The sequence below is a fragment of the Periplaneta americana genome, chromosome 15 (assembly GCF_040183065.1).
Source record: "Periplaneta americana isolate PAMFEO1 chromosome 15, P.americana_PAMFEO1_priV1, whole genome shotgun sequence".
NCBI lineage: Eukaryota > Metazoa > Arthropoda > Insecta > Blattodea > Blattidae > Periplaneta > Periplaneta americana.
In genome coordinates this window covers 176,205,162-176,219,062 of record NC_091131.1, presented here as the reverse complement: position 1 = coordinate 176,219,062, position 13,901 = coordinate 176,205,162, and the positions used below count along the sequence as shown (strand labels likewise).

At 34.0% G+C, this 13,901-nt stretch overlaps 1 protein-coding gene and 1 long non-coding RNA gene across 4 annotated transcripts in view; one reads left to right on the top strand and one right to left on the bottom strand.

Moving 5' to 3' along the window:
• Positions 1–2,397, top strand: part of LOC138715553 (uncharacterized) — a 50,384-nt gene extending 47,987 nt beyond the window's left edge. Inside the window, exon 6 of the mRNA XM_069848620.1 lies at positions 1,805–2,397. The gene's annotated coding sequence lies outside the window, so the exon portion shown is untranslated. The remainder of the gene's footprint in view (positions 1–1,804) is intronic.
• Positions 1–13,901, bottom strand: part of LOC138715554 (uncharacterized) — a 93,231-nt gene that overhangs the window by 48,591 nt on the left and 30,739 nt on the right. For all 3 annotated transcript variants that reach the window (XR_011336441.1, XR_011336440.1, XR_011336442.1), the window contains one exon: positions 9,962–10,129. This is a non-coding gene — a long non-coding RNA (uncharacterized lncRNA). The remainder of the gene's footprint in view (positions 1–9,961; positions 10,130–13,901) is intronic.

Below are 13,901 nucleotides of genomic sequence, written 5' to 3'. Positions count from 1 at the left end.
TGTTGTGAAGTTACTCAAAATGCCATCACATGTTAAATGCAAATATTTCGAGTGCAAGAATTGGAAGGACAGCCACCCGAAGAATTTGCCAATGTTTCTTCAAAATATCGGGAGATAGTGAAAGGTGAGTTTTCATTTACAATGTATTGTGACAGCGACGTGAGATTCGAACTCACGACCAGCGTCCCGCGAGAGAGAGCATATCGCGCGGGCTTCATGAAGCATGAGGGACGGCGCGACGAGGGGAAAGGGAAAGGCCCACGCGACGAGGGGAGAGTGCACGCGCAACTGCTGCATGCGGAGTAAGGGGGAATGGACCTTCTCGACCCTTCCAGAAAATGCGTCGAAGTGGAGATATCCAGATAATTCTCTACACACCTGTAGAAGGTTCTCGCAACTATGATTTTGCTATAAAAGAAGAAGCGCCAGCGAACTAGAGCAGAGTTTTCAGTTATTCCGTCAGTGAGTAAGCCAGAGCAAGCAAGCCAGAGTTCGACTCGAGTGTGCGTCCGCATCTGCGTCAGCATCCGAAGGCCTGAGTTCGAGTGCAGTGGACCGCAGTTGGAGGGACCTGAGTTCGAGTGCAGTGGACCGCAGTTGGAGGGACCCGAGTTCGAGTACAGTGAACTGTCTCTGAAGGTCTGTGGTTCGAGATACTGTGAACTCGAGTGACTGAGATAGAAGAACTGTGAACTGAGAACTGGTAGTTCTGATTTGTAAATAGTGCTTTGTAAATATTAGTTAAGATTAACAGTTCATTGTTGTGCGTAATAATCCAAGTAAACTGTCATTGTCGTCGGTGGAGTGCTATAACGAATACTTTGTTGAGTGAAGATCCAATTGTTGACGAGAGCGTTTAAGGTGAATTGTAGAAAGGAATTACTGTTGTGACGAATAAATTACATTGTTGTTACTAATAAAATTCACAGTATTAATATTATCATTTAAACTAAATTGATGTATTGTAGATTTTTCTAGCCACGTGCATCATAATGCATGAATTGCCAGATACTAATATTAAAGTTATACATATCCTTACACTCCCCACTTTATTATTTAAATGTATTATATATATTTAATTTATGTATATGTATTGGTCTAATTAACAGTAGGTACCCGATAACACGTGGGAGATATTTTTCAAGAGAAGGATCTATCGGTTTATTGTTTTTACTGAAACTCCGGTACTTTGCCATACATGACACTGAAGTTTGATTTACTTGGTTTGCTACAATTTTAGAGGTTATTTACTGAAGTAATTTTTTTTTTTCTGTCGTCTGTGATGCGGCAAAGTACGAATGACACATCACATACACCATGATCACATGCACGTCATTTCGTATCACTTTATAAAATCACTCAGATAAGTAGAAAATCGAAGAGAACAGATGCAGTAAGCCACGGTAGTACACCGTTTTACTACAAATTTTCGTCATATGAAAAGGCTAACAATATTAATTTTTTATTAGGCCTACATTTAAATTTCTTTGATTCACATCGTATTTTTACAAATGAATAGCTAAGCGGGAAAACGTTGAAAATGACATTATTTCTGTTCCTCTAAATTATAATTTGGAGCTTGCAAGTTTTTCCGCTTTGCTATTAAAATGTTATCGTAAATGATGAGTGTTTTTCTCCAAAAATACGTTACAAATGGAGTAATAATTAGTGTTTTACCTTTAAGGTCATTGGAGCAGGTTTTTTTCATTTTCTAGCTTATCTGAGTGATTTTACAAAATACCACGAAATGGTGTCGCTGTGCTCATCATTTATATTTATATTTTATTCTCGTTTTTGATTTCAGATGCAAGACATGGCTAGAAGCAATTGGCAGAGAAGACCTAATGGTGAAAGTGCCCAAGAAATTGTACAACAACTTTCGGGTGTGCGCGGACCATTTTGAAGATAAGTATTTCACAAGTACCCTCCGCACACATCTGAATAGAGAAGTCATACCTTGCAAAGTTCAGGCTATCTCCATCAAGTCAAAGTAACTTATTTAATCGTATACTTTTTAGGTATCATTGGCTTACTTCTAAAACAAAGTTCAAATTTTCCAGAATGTTGAAATCTGTGTATAACTATTTTTAAAATGCGTCTGCTGATAACACCTCGTTAGTATGAAAATTCTTGTACAGTTTGTATGTAACAAATGCATAACAATTGTTAGCAGGGATATAAAAATAATAACTTCTTTTGTTCTTTTGTGCAATTTCCTGAAATGCAGTTACAAGATTTTTAAAGTTACCCAATGATATGCAATTTCAATACTTCAGAACTAACTTCTATCATAATTGGAGATTCTATAAATGTTATTTATAGGGAAAGATAAGTAGTCCCATATTGGGCTCAGCAGACCCCATAACTGCACCCTCTATTCGTGATGTTATAGGCCTGCTTACTCTTACTGTTAGTTTATAATTATATATTTTCTGTTGTTTTGTTTTATACAGATTCTGCATGGCCAAGTCACGTGGAGTGGGAAGAGGCTGCTCAAGAGCTGCGGAGACTATGGGGGGATTGACAGTAATGCCGAAGAGGAGAAAGATTCGCAGCCTTCAAGTACAATTGCATCATCTGAGAGGAAGAGTTCTCAAGACTTCACAGAAAGAACCGAAGATACACACTGCCCTTGCATGTATAAAGAGTAAGGTTCCTGGACCATTATGTGAACTGGTAAGAAATTGCATCTCTTCAGATGCACGGTGTGTACACAGGAAATCGGTGGTCACCGGAAATGCAAACAAAGGCTCTTAACATTTATTTACAGAGCCCAAGTTCCTATAGGATGATTAGGAAGTTATTAAATTTCCCTTCAAAGCCTACATTGCTTAGAGTATTGCAAAAGTATATCACTGATGTTGGTTTTAGTGATAAACTATTTGACATACTAAGGAATGCCTGTAGTAAGATGACTGAGACTGACAAAGTATGTTGCCTTATGTGGGATGAAATGTCTTTAAAAGCAAACTTGTGCTACAATAGTAATGAAGACATCGTAAATGGCTTCGAGAGGTATTCTAGCAATTATTCATCAGATAGAATTGCCAACCAAGGTCTTTTGTTTATGGTTAATTTGCAGTAATTACAAACAAGATTCGGGCTCTTTCTTAGCACATTCAAGCACCCCTGGCAATACATTAGTTGAACTCATTGGCAAAGCAATAGAGAAGCTGAGTAGTATTGGTTTAAAAGTAGTAGCTACTGTTTGTGATCAGGGCTCTAACAATCAAAAAGCGTATCATTTATTGGGGGTTACTACAGATGAGCCCTCCTTTACAGTAAATGACAGGAAAATTGTGGCATTTTTTTTTTACATTCCACACTTTACACTCCACACTTGATTAAAAGTACACGAAACATGTTCAAAAAGTATTCTGCGAATTTACTTAAATGTGTTGAATATATGACATATGAGTTTGATAATAACTTTGGAAACCTGATTTTCAAGCCTGATGTAGTACAGAGATTTACTAGCCTTATTCAGGATGAAGTTTGTTCTGATTTTCTTGCACCTACTTCTAATTCTGATTGTAAAAGATATTTGATTTCATTGTTTACATGAGTGCTGATTCATGCAAGATTATGGAAAATGAATGAAAAACTGCCAAGTGATGACAAAAAAAAGAAAGAAAAGAAAATGAAAAAAGTTCTGCATCAATAAACTGGAGTCTCATATAATATAATTTCATATTATATTTATGCTATTTTATCTATTGGTGCAGATGGTTTTTGTTTTCTTATTTTTGTTACATCAGAAGACATTCTTCATTCAGTTTTCTGAGTCTTGCATTGATTTAACATTATAGTGAGAAAAAAATAATCTTTGCAGTCATAGTTACAGTATGAAAGAAAATCAAAATTAACACTATTATGAATCAAGCTCATTAAATTGCTTTATTACATCATTCTGTGACAGCGGATTTTCTAAGCCATTATGAAACATCTTGGTCATCAATGTTACATTCTAATAAATACGTCAATGGCAACTGAGGATCTTCGGTAACTTTTTCATATTCCTTGAACATACATGTTATGCCCTCTTGTATTTTTCATTGTCTGCAAGAGCTGCATGACAATTAACACACTGTTTAGCATCACGTGCCTTCTTAGCAATATAACCAGCAACACATTACAATGCATTTGCATTCACGAGCTCATTATCATCATCAGAGAAATTAAAAGATTCCCTCACAAGTATTAACCTCTTTCACAATTTCATTTGTTACTAGAAAATAACATTATTTTGAGCAGCAATGCCCGATTACTGTACTAAATATCATTGCAGGAAGAGTTATCTGGCTTGTTCTACCATCCTTATTTCTAATTATGCAAAAGTAAATTTCTAGTAATCTTGATTAATACTCCAAATTAAGAGCAAATGCATATCAGTGTACATTTTTAACAACTTCCTACAGTAATTTTGATCCATTTAAGTCATAAATCCAACCAGATGTGGATGGCACATGCATAGTTTTTCACTATTTATAAAATTGACACTACTAAAAATTCACCATTTCATTCCAGATGGATACATGCATAGACTTTTCTTCCACAGCCACACATACTGTCTTCCTATTCTCGAAAACTGTACTTCCATTCAGTGAATCAAATGTCTTGTCCATGTTGCCTACAAATTCTGCTCTTTGTGTTGCATCTCCTGCATGTACTGTCAGTCTTGGCTAGCAAGAAATGTCTGCAGCTACTGCATGCTGTGGTCCTTACTGTCATCAGTCTCAATACACTTGCATACACATGTTTATCATTAATTCTTGTTAACTAAAACTGGTTATCTTTATCAAATTTGAATACTATAGACCTGTATGTTTCCATTTTGCTATTTTAGTCGTAAACTATTACGTTATACTTTTTCGACATATTTCGTGTACATTTTAAGAGATGGTTTGCGTAAAAGAAATCCACAATTATCTGACCATTTGCTGAATAAAATGGTTGATCTGGCTTTACCCCAAGCAAGATGTAAGCTTTTTGATTATTAAGCCTATGCTCATATACAGTTGCCATTGTGTGATACTGATTGTGGCCAAGGTTGTGTGTCAAACACAGGAGCCATCTTCTCGACACATTAAACAAAGCCTTTGAAAGATACTATATTATCCTAGCTAACATTTCATATAATTTAAACACAAGGACGGTTACACTAGCAGGTAGAATATTTCAAAGGTAAACGACAAATCATACCATAAAGGAAGTAAATTCAATTGTAGATGCTAGATATAGGTTGGGATGAATTCTTTAATCAGTGCAGCTTATTAAAAGTGTTCAGTAACATATAAAATTTAATGTTAACTAATGCTGAGTTTTTTCAATAAACCCATCAACTCTCTTGCTCTCCAATGTTCCCATACACAGTCTAGACTTTAATGTAGAAAATTACGAACAAACTGGCATAATGTATGTGCCTTCAATGTTATCACAAGACTTAACACATTGTAACCGCTTATTTGAAACATCAATATTCATTTGCACAAGACAATAAGAGTACAGCATTGCAGACACCGATTTCTACTGAGGATGATTTCAAATTATTTTCTTCATAACACATTGTAGACATTTAAGAAAATGAAATAAACTGACATTAAATTTTTTTTCATGAAATAATCTCTGATTTCCAACAGACTTAAGTATACATATGATTTTTTTTGTAGATTTTCCTGTGATGTTAATTATATTATATTAATTATATTATTGTACTAATAGTGAACTTAGGATCATGAAATCTTTTGTGTATTGCAATAAAACAGTGGAAGTTAATTGTAACAAAATATCTTGTATGTTTATAAAAAACATATTGTTACCTAAATAAATTTAATGCATTCTAACCACAACAGATTTGGTTGGTCATGTCTAATTCATTTCATATTTCACAGCCCTTTTCCTACCGTCACTTCCTGGCATATCACGTTCTGAAAATGCTGTTGATGTTGACTCAAGATCTTTATTCCCACAAAAAAAAGAAAAAAAAAGAAAATAATAATAATTTTAGTAGGGATGGTTACATTTCAAACATTGATATAAATAGTAATGTAACGGAGAGAACTTGTAAATAATTTACGTCAAGGTGCAGAGAATTTCTAAGTAATTATCGGCGAAAGTCTTGAAATTGAAATTGTAAATAGTAATACTAATACTACTACAGTGGGGAGGTGTAGAGAAGTCTTTTGAAATTCTCGCAATTTTTTGCTTGCTTGTGGCGCCCCTCTGGCAGTTGAGAGAAGCTTCTTGACAGATTATACTTAATCCGGCTTATGAACTCCTCTTATATGTATAGGCCTCTTGAGTTGGCATGACTGATAACCTAGATCTAGGCTGATAACAAGAAAACAGCTATCCAGATGGCAGTGAGCTAATCAACGAGTTAGAAAGAGAAAGACATAGAGTGGTCATTGCGCCGCCATGTTTGAAGAAAATTGAACGACCGTCGGTAATGAACTTATGCGCCCAAAACAAAGTGGGCGTGGTGATAACTGACATTAGAATCGTCAGCTGTCTTAATTTCGTTTGCATAAATCAATTAAACTGAAGTGGAAAAACCTAGTATTTCGTCAAATACGTGATAGGAACTTAATCTAAACTTATGTACGCTAAATTTAAAACACTTGAGCTATTCCTAGAAGGAAGGCTTAAAAGAATAACCTGAGCGAAATTGTCATGTAGTATGACAAGAAGTCCTAGCAAATATACTGAAGAAAATGTTAATATTCCTAGGTTCTTTTAAATGCGACCTGCAAGATTGCCTATAAAATATACGAGTATGATTCGGATGATTTTATTAAATTGTTTTCCCAATCTCTACACGTTGCAAAACTATTTACTATACCATAAGATATAGAATGAAAGTAGGCCCTATCTGTAGTAAACAACCTTTACCTCCAAGCTTATAACGTGGGTGAAACATGACAAAACACGCTTTCAGTTTTTTTGTTACAGTAAAGTATAATTATTATCGAAATGTGAAAGTGAGGCCAACAGCCGGCTGGTCTGTCTGAGCCTTTCAAGGGCTGTGGCACCACAGATAATTATTAGTGTATAATTGAGCACCCACGTACGATAATGGGGTAAGTAGTTACTAAATATATTCATACTTACCCCATTATTGCACGTGGGTGCTCAATTATGTTCTTTCATATCCTTCCAGTCAAAATACTAACAACAAAACGACATACCCCAGAGTTTTGCGTTATTTTGGATGCGAGTGTCGAAATACAATTTTAATATTTGATTGCTATTACTAGGTTTGAAACGGAATTGTAGCGGTTTTATCCGTATTTAGTTTAACTTTATTACTAGTGAACCATTTATTTTATTAATCGTTTGTCTTCGAAATAGGCCTACTTCTTATAAGCTACAGCTCATCGTCTTCTTGTATAAGCAGTAAGGGCAGAAGGAGCAGAGATAAAGGATGCCGGTGTCGAAATACAGTTTTAATATTGTATTGCTATTTGTTTTTCACTGGGTCTGAAACGGAATTGTATTGGTTTTATCCGTATTTAGTTTAAGTACATTACCAGTGAACCATTTATAACAAAACTATGGACTTAACTTCATAAAATTTACATGAAATATGATATATCAGTTGTCTTTTTCCTTTTGACATTGCAGTTATATGCAGCACACACAACAGGCATGTTTTTTCTTCGTTTTTTTGTACTTCTTACCTCCGTTATACAACATTGTAAGCAGACGAATTTTTACAAAGGTGGGCACTTAGCTCAGATCTGCCGTGTTTCGCGGCGGCACCGCAAAGAGCGCTGTACAGGACAACATGGCCACTCTATAGTCTTCTCTTTCTAACTCGTTGGAGCTAATCATAACACACTATAACCATCTAGCGGAATACAATGGTACAGTAATACATTTGAAGACAGTTCAGTATTTTCGTAAGTCAATATTTTATTGTATTAGAGTACTTCGTTACTTCTAATCTTTATATAATTTCTTCTAATCGTGTAATAGTCAATTAAATCCCACTCGAGTTTTGATTTTCTCTAGATAAATCAAACCTCTAGTGAGATTACTGTTGATAAAAATCAAGTAACATTAATACAATACGTAACTGCATCATAAAAATGTAGCTATGTAGTTTTATCAATTACTTTAGAAAACTTGAAAGTACGTTTTAAACATAAAATATGAATATTTAAACTCCCTTGCGGCCGTTGACTATTTGTACATTTAAAGTCAGATCGAAGATACTTACAACACAAGTACTATCAATTTTCTTGTCTACAGCTTCTACTCACTGACGCTATTCCATTTTTTCATTCTCTATGGAATTCGCATTCATCGCTCAACACGTCACAATACCGTCTTGAACAATGCAAATCAAGGCTTCTAAACTTATCATAGGTTGCATTATTATTGAGCTTGTTGGCGAGGGATCGACGGGGAAAGGAGGGCGCTTCTGACGTCACAAGATAGCTAAGCGCGCCAAAGCTCAAATGATTCAAAGCAGTATCTCGTGTTTTTTCTTGTTTATGTTGTTTTGAATGCATTATGCCAGGTCAAAGATGTGCTGTTGCTGTATGCAACAATTCTAACGATAAAAATAAAGAGTTTCTCTTTACCATTCCTAAAGATTTAGAAATTTGAAAAAAAAAAAAAAAAAAAAAGTGGGTAATTGCGTGCAAAATACAGGATAAATTCAATCCTGATGCAAGCAGATTATGCTCTGATCATTTTAAAGATGACGATTTTTTCCTGATTTTCGAGCAGCTTTAATGAAAATAAAGCCGAAACGACCGACAATGTTAAAGCTTACAGGTAAGTTTAAATATCTCACATAGGTCTATATAAGTAGCCTATGTTAATACCAGCTTTATATAATGGTTCATCTATGTTAACCTACTTATATAAAAAATACTAACTACTAATACTACTACTAATACTAACAGTTGCATACCAAAGGGGTGGAGGGTTAACGACTGATACCAGTGATGTTTTTTCACTATAATTCTCATTATATTGATTTTATATTAACGATTTATGACATTTTGTCATTATGCCATAATCAGTGGGTTAATCATAATAGCCTCCAGTGACAGTTCATTGTTGAGTTATAATAATTTTTGTAAATGAACGTGTTGTTGACATTTCATTAGGCCTACCGGTACATGCGCCTTTTCCCAAACTTTAGAATGAGGTATTAACATCAATCAATGTTAGATTTTTTATAAATATCCATTTAAAACAAAAACACCACCATCTCGGCCCTCTTTAATTTTAGTATATTATTCTTTCTTTTGAAGGTTTAACCATGCCATCACCAGCATGGGTAAGTTGTTTCAATAATACTGAAAAATTCTACAATGAGTATCATGGCAAGAACACGATTAAAAAGGGGCGGAATATTATAAAAAGAACCAAAGAATATGTGGCAATGTTCGTACATAACGTTCCACGTGAAATTTTATTGTTGATTGTACAGTCAAAACTAGGTTCTTTATATGACTCAAGTATGTAAACACAAGACTGGAAACTAGCAGACGAAAATGGACGACAGACACTGAGAGCAGACGAATTGTTAAGAAATACAGAAAAATAATGCAGTGACAAGTGTAAGTACAGCTTATATACACGGTATAAACACTTTCAACGTATTTATTTTGTTTCATGACACATACACACTTGGTTTATACCCCTTGTAATGTTTTTATTTGAGGTGATTATGTTTAAAATGTACGCTGATCAATTTGAAAATAAAGGACCAATCAGCATGGACTCTTCGCGCATCACCAGCCAACTAGTTATTTGATTGGCTAATGAAAACTGAGATAACCTATTGAATGTATAGAAGCCTTGGCTTATGCTGTCCACATGAGATAAGCAATCTGAGAACAGTTAATTGGAAAATCTCAAGTGTACCAAGTTCAGCAATACTTCTTACCAAGCAACTAAAAAGGAGGCTTCCTAAGAGTACTTAAGATCTCTATACACTTACTAATGAGGAAGATTTCATATGTTGTTCCACAGATGAGAGCAAATGTGGTGCAGATTAAGTCCTCCAGCTTGAAGGTTCAGAGTGCCGTACCCAGCGTCAGAGATGGTCCACACTTATAATTCAGACTGGTTTTGTCAATTTGTACCTCCTCATCCAGGAACTGAGACACTGGAAGGCACAGCAGAAAAGTATGAGAAACAATCAAATGAAGGAAAGAAATTAATTGCAAAATAAAGATCCTACACACTTGTGTATAAATACAAAATAAGTAGAAGTTGGATGTCTGTGCCTTAAAATTACATTAATAATTACAAAAAAACGTTATTACATTTACATTAAAATGCCAAACTTATAATAAAATTATCATAAAAGTTAATAAAATACAGGCAAGTGACTATATATGGAGTGATAATGAACACAAACAAAAGCATATGGTTTACAAAAGAAATCAAAATAAGACCTTGTGTCTGTTTTTATTGTATTATTACAAATTTATAGATGATCATGATTGTAATCTATACTGCAACATAGAATAGCACCTCATTTTTAAACTAGTATTTATTCTAGTAACGAAAATCACAAAACGTTCTACAGAAGTTTTTATTTCTTCTTTAGGCTGAGGTATGTATGTGTGAAAATGGTGATATATAAAAAGGATAAAATCCTGCTTTAATACGATTTTAAATCATTATTTCTCATTACTTGCATTGGCATAAAATATAACTTCATCGATGGTTTCAATATTTATTTCATTTGAATATAAACTGTATTGGATCAATGCATGTACAACATAATTGTTGGCAAAGTGGAAAACATTGTAAGTCCTGAGAACATTCTTATGATTTCAGAGGTTTTCTACTTTTGCCAACAATATTATTACTACACGTTATGTATACAGTATTGATGTTTCTATTATATAAATTTTAATTATGAGCCATTTTAAATTACTGATAAAAACAAATTAACATATAAAATCTACCACCGCCACATTCTTTGTCAGCTTATCACAGCATTATCACCACCTACTCAAGGTCAGTTTCCTTAGCAAATAAAATATTTTTGCAGTATAAAAGCAGCAACTATGATTTGTACGTAAGACTGCAAGAAAATTAAATGAAATTTGAAAAAATTCTATAAAAAATCTATAAGAACTGAAGAAAAATATTTTTAATGGACCATAGAATGAAAAAATTACCTATTGGAAAATTTAAAAAACAAATAAATACTTACTTACTGGCTTTTAAGGAACCCGGAAGTTCATTGCCGCCCTCACATAAGCCCGCCATAGGTCCCTATCCTGAGCAACATTAATCCAGTCTCTATCATCATATCCCACCTCCCTCAAATCCATTTTAATATTATCTTCCCATCTACGTCTCGGCCTCCCCAAAGGTCTTTTTCCCTCCAGCCTCCCAACTAACACTCTATATGCATTTCTAGATTCGCCCATACGTGCTACATGCCCTGCCCCTCAAACGTCTGGATTTAATGTTCCTAATTATGTCAGGTGAAGAATACAATGCATGCAGTTCTAAGTTGTGTAACTTTCTCCATTCTCCTGTAACTTCATCCCTCTTAGCCCCAAATATTTTCTGAAGCACCTTATTCTCAAACACCCTTAACCTATGTTCCTCTCTCAAAGTGAGAGTCCAAGTTTCACAACTATAGAGAACAACCAGTAATATAACTGTTTTATAAATTCTAACTTTCAAATTTTTTGACAGCAGACTGGATGATAAAAGCTTCTCAACCGAATAATAACAGGCATTTCCCATATTTATTCTATGTTTAATTTCCTCCCGAGTATCATTTATATTTGTTATTGATGCTCCCAGATATTTGAATTTTTCCACCTCTTCAAAAGATAAATTTTCAATTTTTATATTTCCATTTCGTACAATATTCCCGTCACGAGATTTTCGGGATTTACTTCTAAACCTATCTCTTTACTTGCTTCAAGTAAAATTCCGTGTTTTCCCTAATCGTTTGTGGATTTTCTCCTAACATATTCACGTCAACCGCATAGACAAGACGCTGATGTAACCCGTTCAATTCCAAACCCTCTCTGTTAATAAATAAATAAATAAAATTAAACACAAATGTTACATATTTCGTTTTGTTTCAACATAAAATGAATTATTGCATAAAAGTTAAAAGAATTTTGACATAACGAGAAAAAGTATAATGTTTATATTATATGCGGATGACCAAGTAATCATCGCCAATAATGAGAATAATTTACAGAAAGCGGTACATGAATTTAAAAAAATAGTTGAAACATATAATTTTAAAATATCGACATCAAAAACTAAAGTAATGGGATTCAAAGGTATAAATCCTGTAAGATCCAAGATAGTCATTAATAACACTCCTATTGAACAGATTCACCGCTTCACTTTCTTGGGATGTGATATATCTTACCATGGTGAAATTGACATTAACGGAAAAATTGCAAAATTTAATAAAATGAACGGCACAACACTTAAACGAAAAGTAAGGAGGAAACTATAATGAAGTTTTATACAGTGATAGCGATACCAACATGCTCATACGGCAGCGAGACATGGACCATGACGAAGAGAGGTATAGCTAGATTGCAGGCAGCAGAAATGAGATTCCTAAGAGCAACGGTTGAATATAGTTTAACGGATAGGAAAAGGAATACAGATATTAGAAAGGAACTGAATGCTGAAAACTTAATAAAGAAAGTAGAAGAATATAGAAATTCTTGGTCACAGCATGTTCAAAGAATGAATAATGACCGTATCACAGTCTAGTATATACAGTCACGAAGCTCCATACTTACTAAATATGCAAACATAGACAGTTGAAAAATGCATCCATAGATAGTTGCTAATCACCAGGATCGCTACTATCGCCTCATCACAGACCCTTTCCCCAGCAGACAATAAAATGTATTGTACTTTCGATATCGTATTCTTTTGAAAAAATTAACACCTTCCTTCCACTATTGAAATGTGAAATACATAAGATTTATATATTATTTTCATAAAGTATATATTATATTTTATAAACTCACCTTCCTGGATTTTTCAGAAGAAGGATAAATCTGACCTCTTTTTCTTACAATATTTATAGTACCACAAACGTCTCCTTGTCCCATATTATTATTCAAATTATTGTACATCTTGATTACACAATTTTTAACACTGTATCACTTCGGAATATGTAAGATAAGAACTTTCTTGTGTTACATTTATTATTGTATTTTAGCCATTTACAGTTTACACAACTTTTCACAACAAAGCGAAATACGGCACAGTCAATGCCTTTTCGATCTAGACCAGGCCGTAATGTATGTTCGGGTATTCTATTTCAGTGTATGTAGCTCAGTGAAATATTATATTATAACTTTATTGCGTATCATTGCTAAGTTTTATTTAGTGTAATGTGTCCATAAGTTCCGTTTACTTCTTGTTGCATAATATGTTGCAGAAATAATTACAAAACTGTGTTATTTTAATGTGAAGAGAATTTTACGCGTTAACATAATCTGTTCGCATCAACATTTTAAGTTTAGAATGGAAGCTATTTTGAGGTTCAATAAAAACGAATTTATATTGTGATTTTAATTTAGCACATTTCCTTAATTGTAGACAGAAAATTTACTATATCACTCCTATGAAATTAGTGTACGTACGATTGTGTTACTTCGTCTCTTAGGTAGTAGATAAATACAATAATTCAGTACTCAATTGTAGTATTAAAATACAGGCAAATAGAATGTGATGGGTGTCATACATGACATTATGTTTAATTATAATGAATAATTGCGAATATAGGAATATAAGTTAAATATAGTAAACATAACCTATACTTTCCATGTGATATAACATACATATGTAGTGGCAGGGCATTGGAGACCGCTAAAATTAGACAGAAATGGGCAATTGGTACAGTAAACATAACCTATAATTTC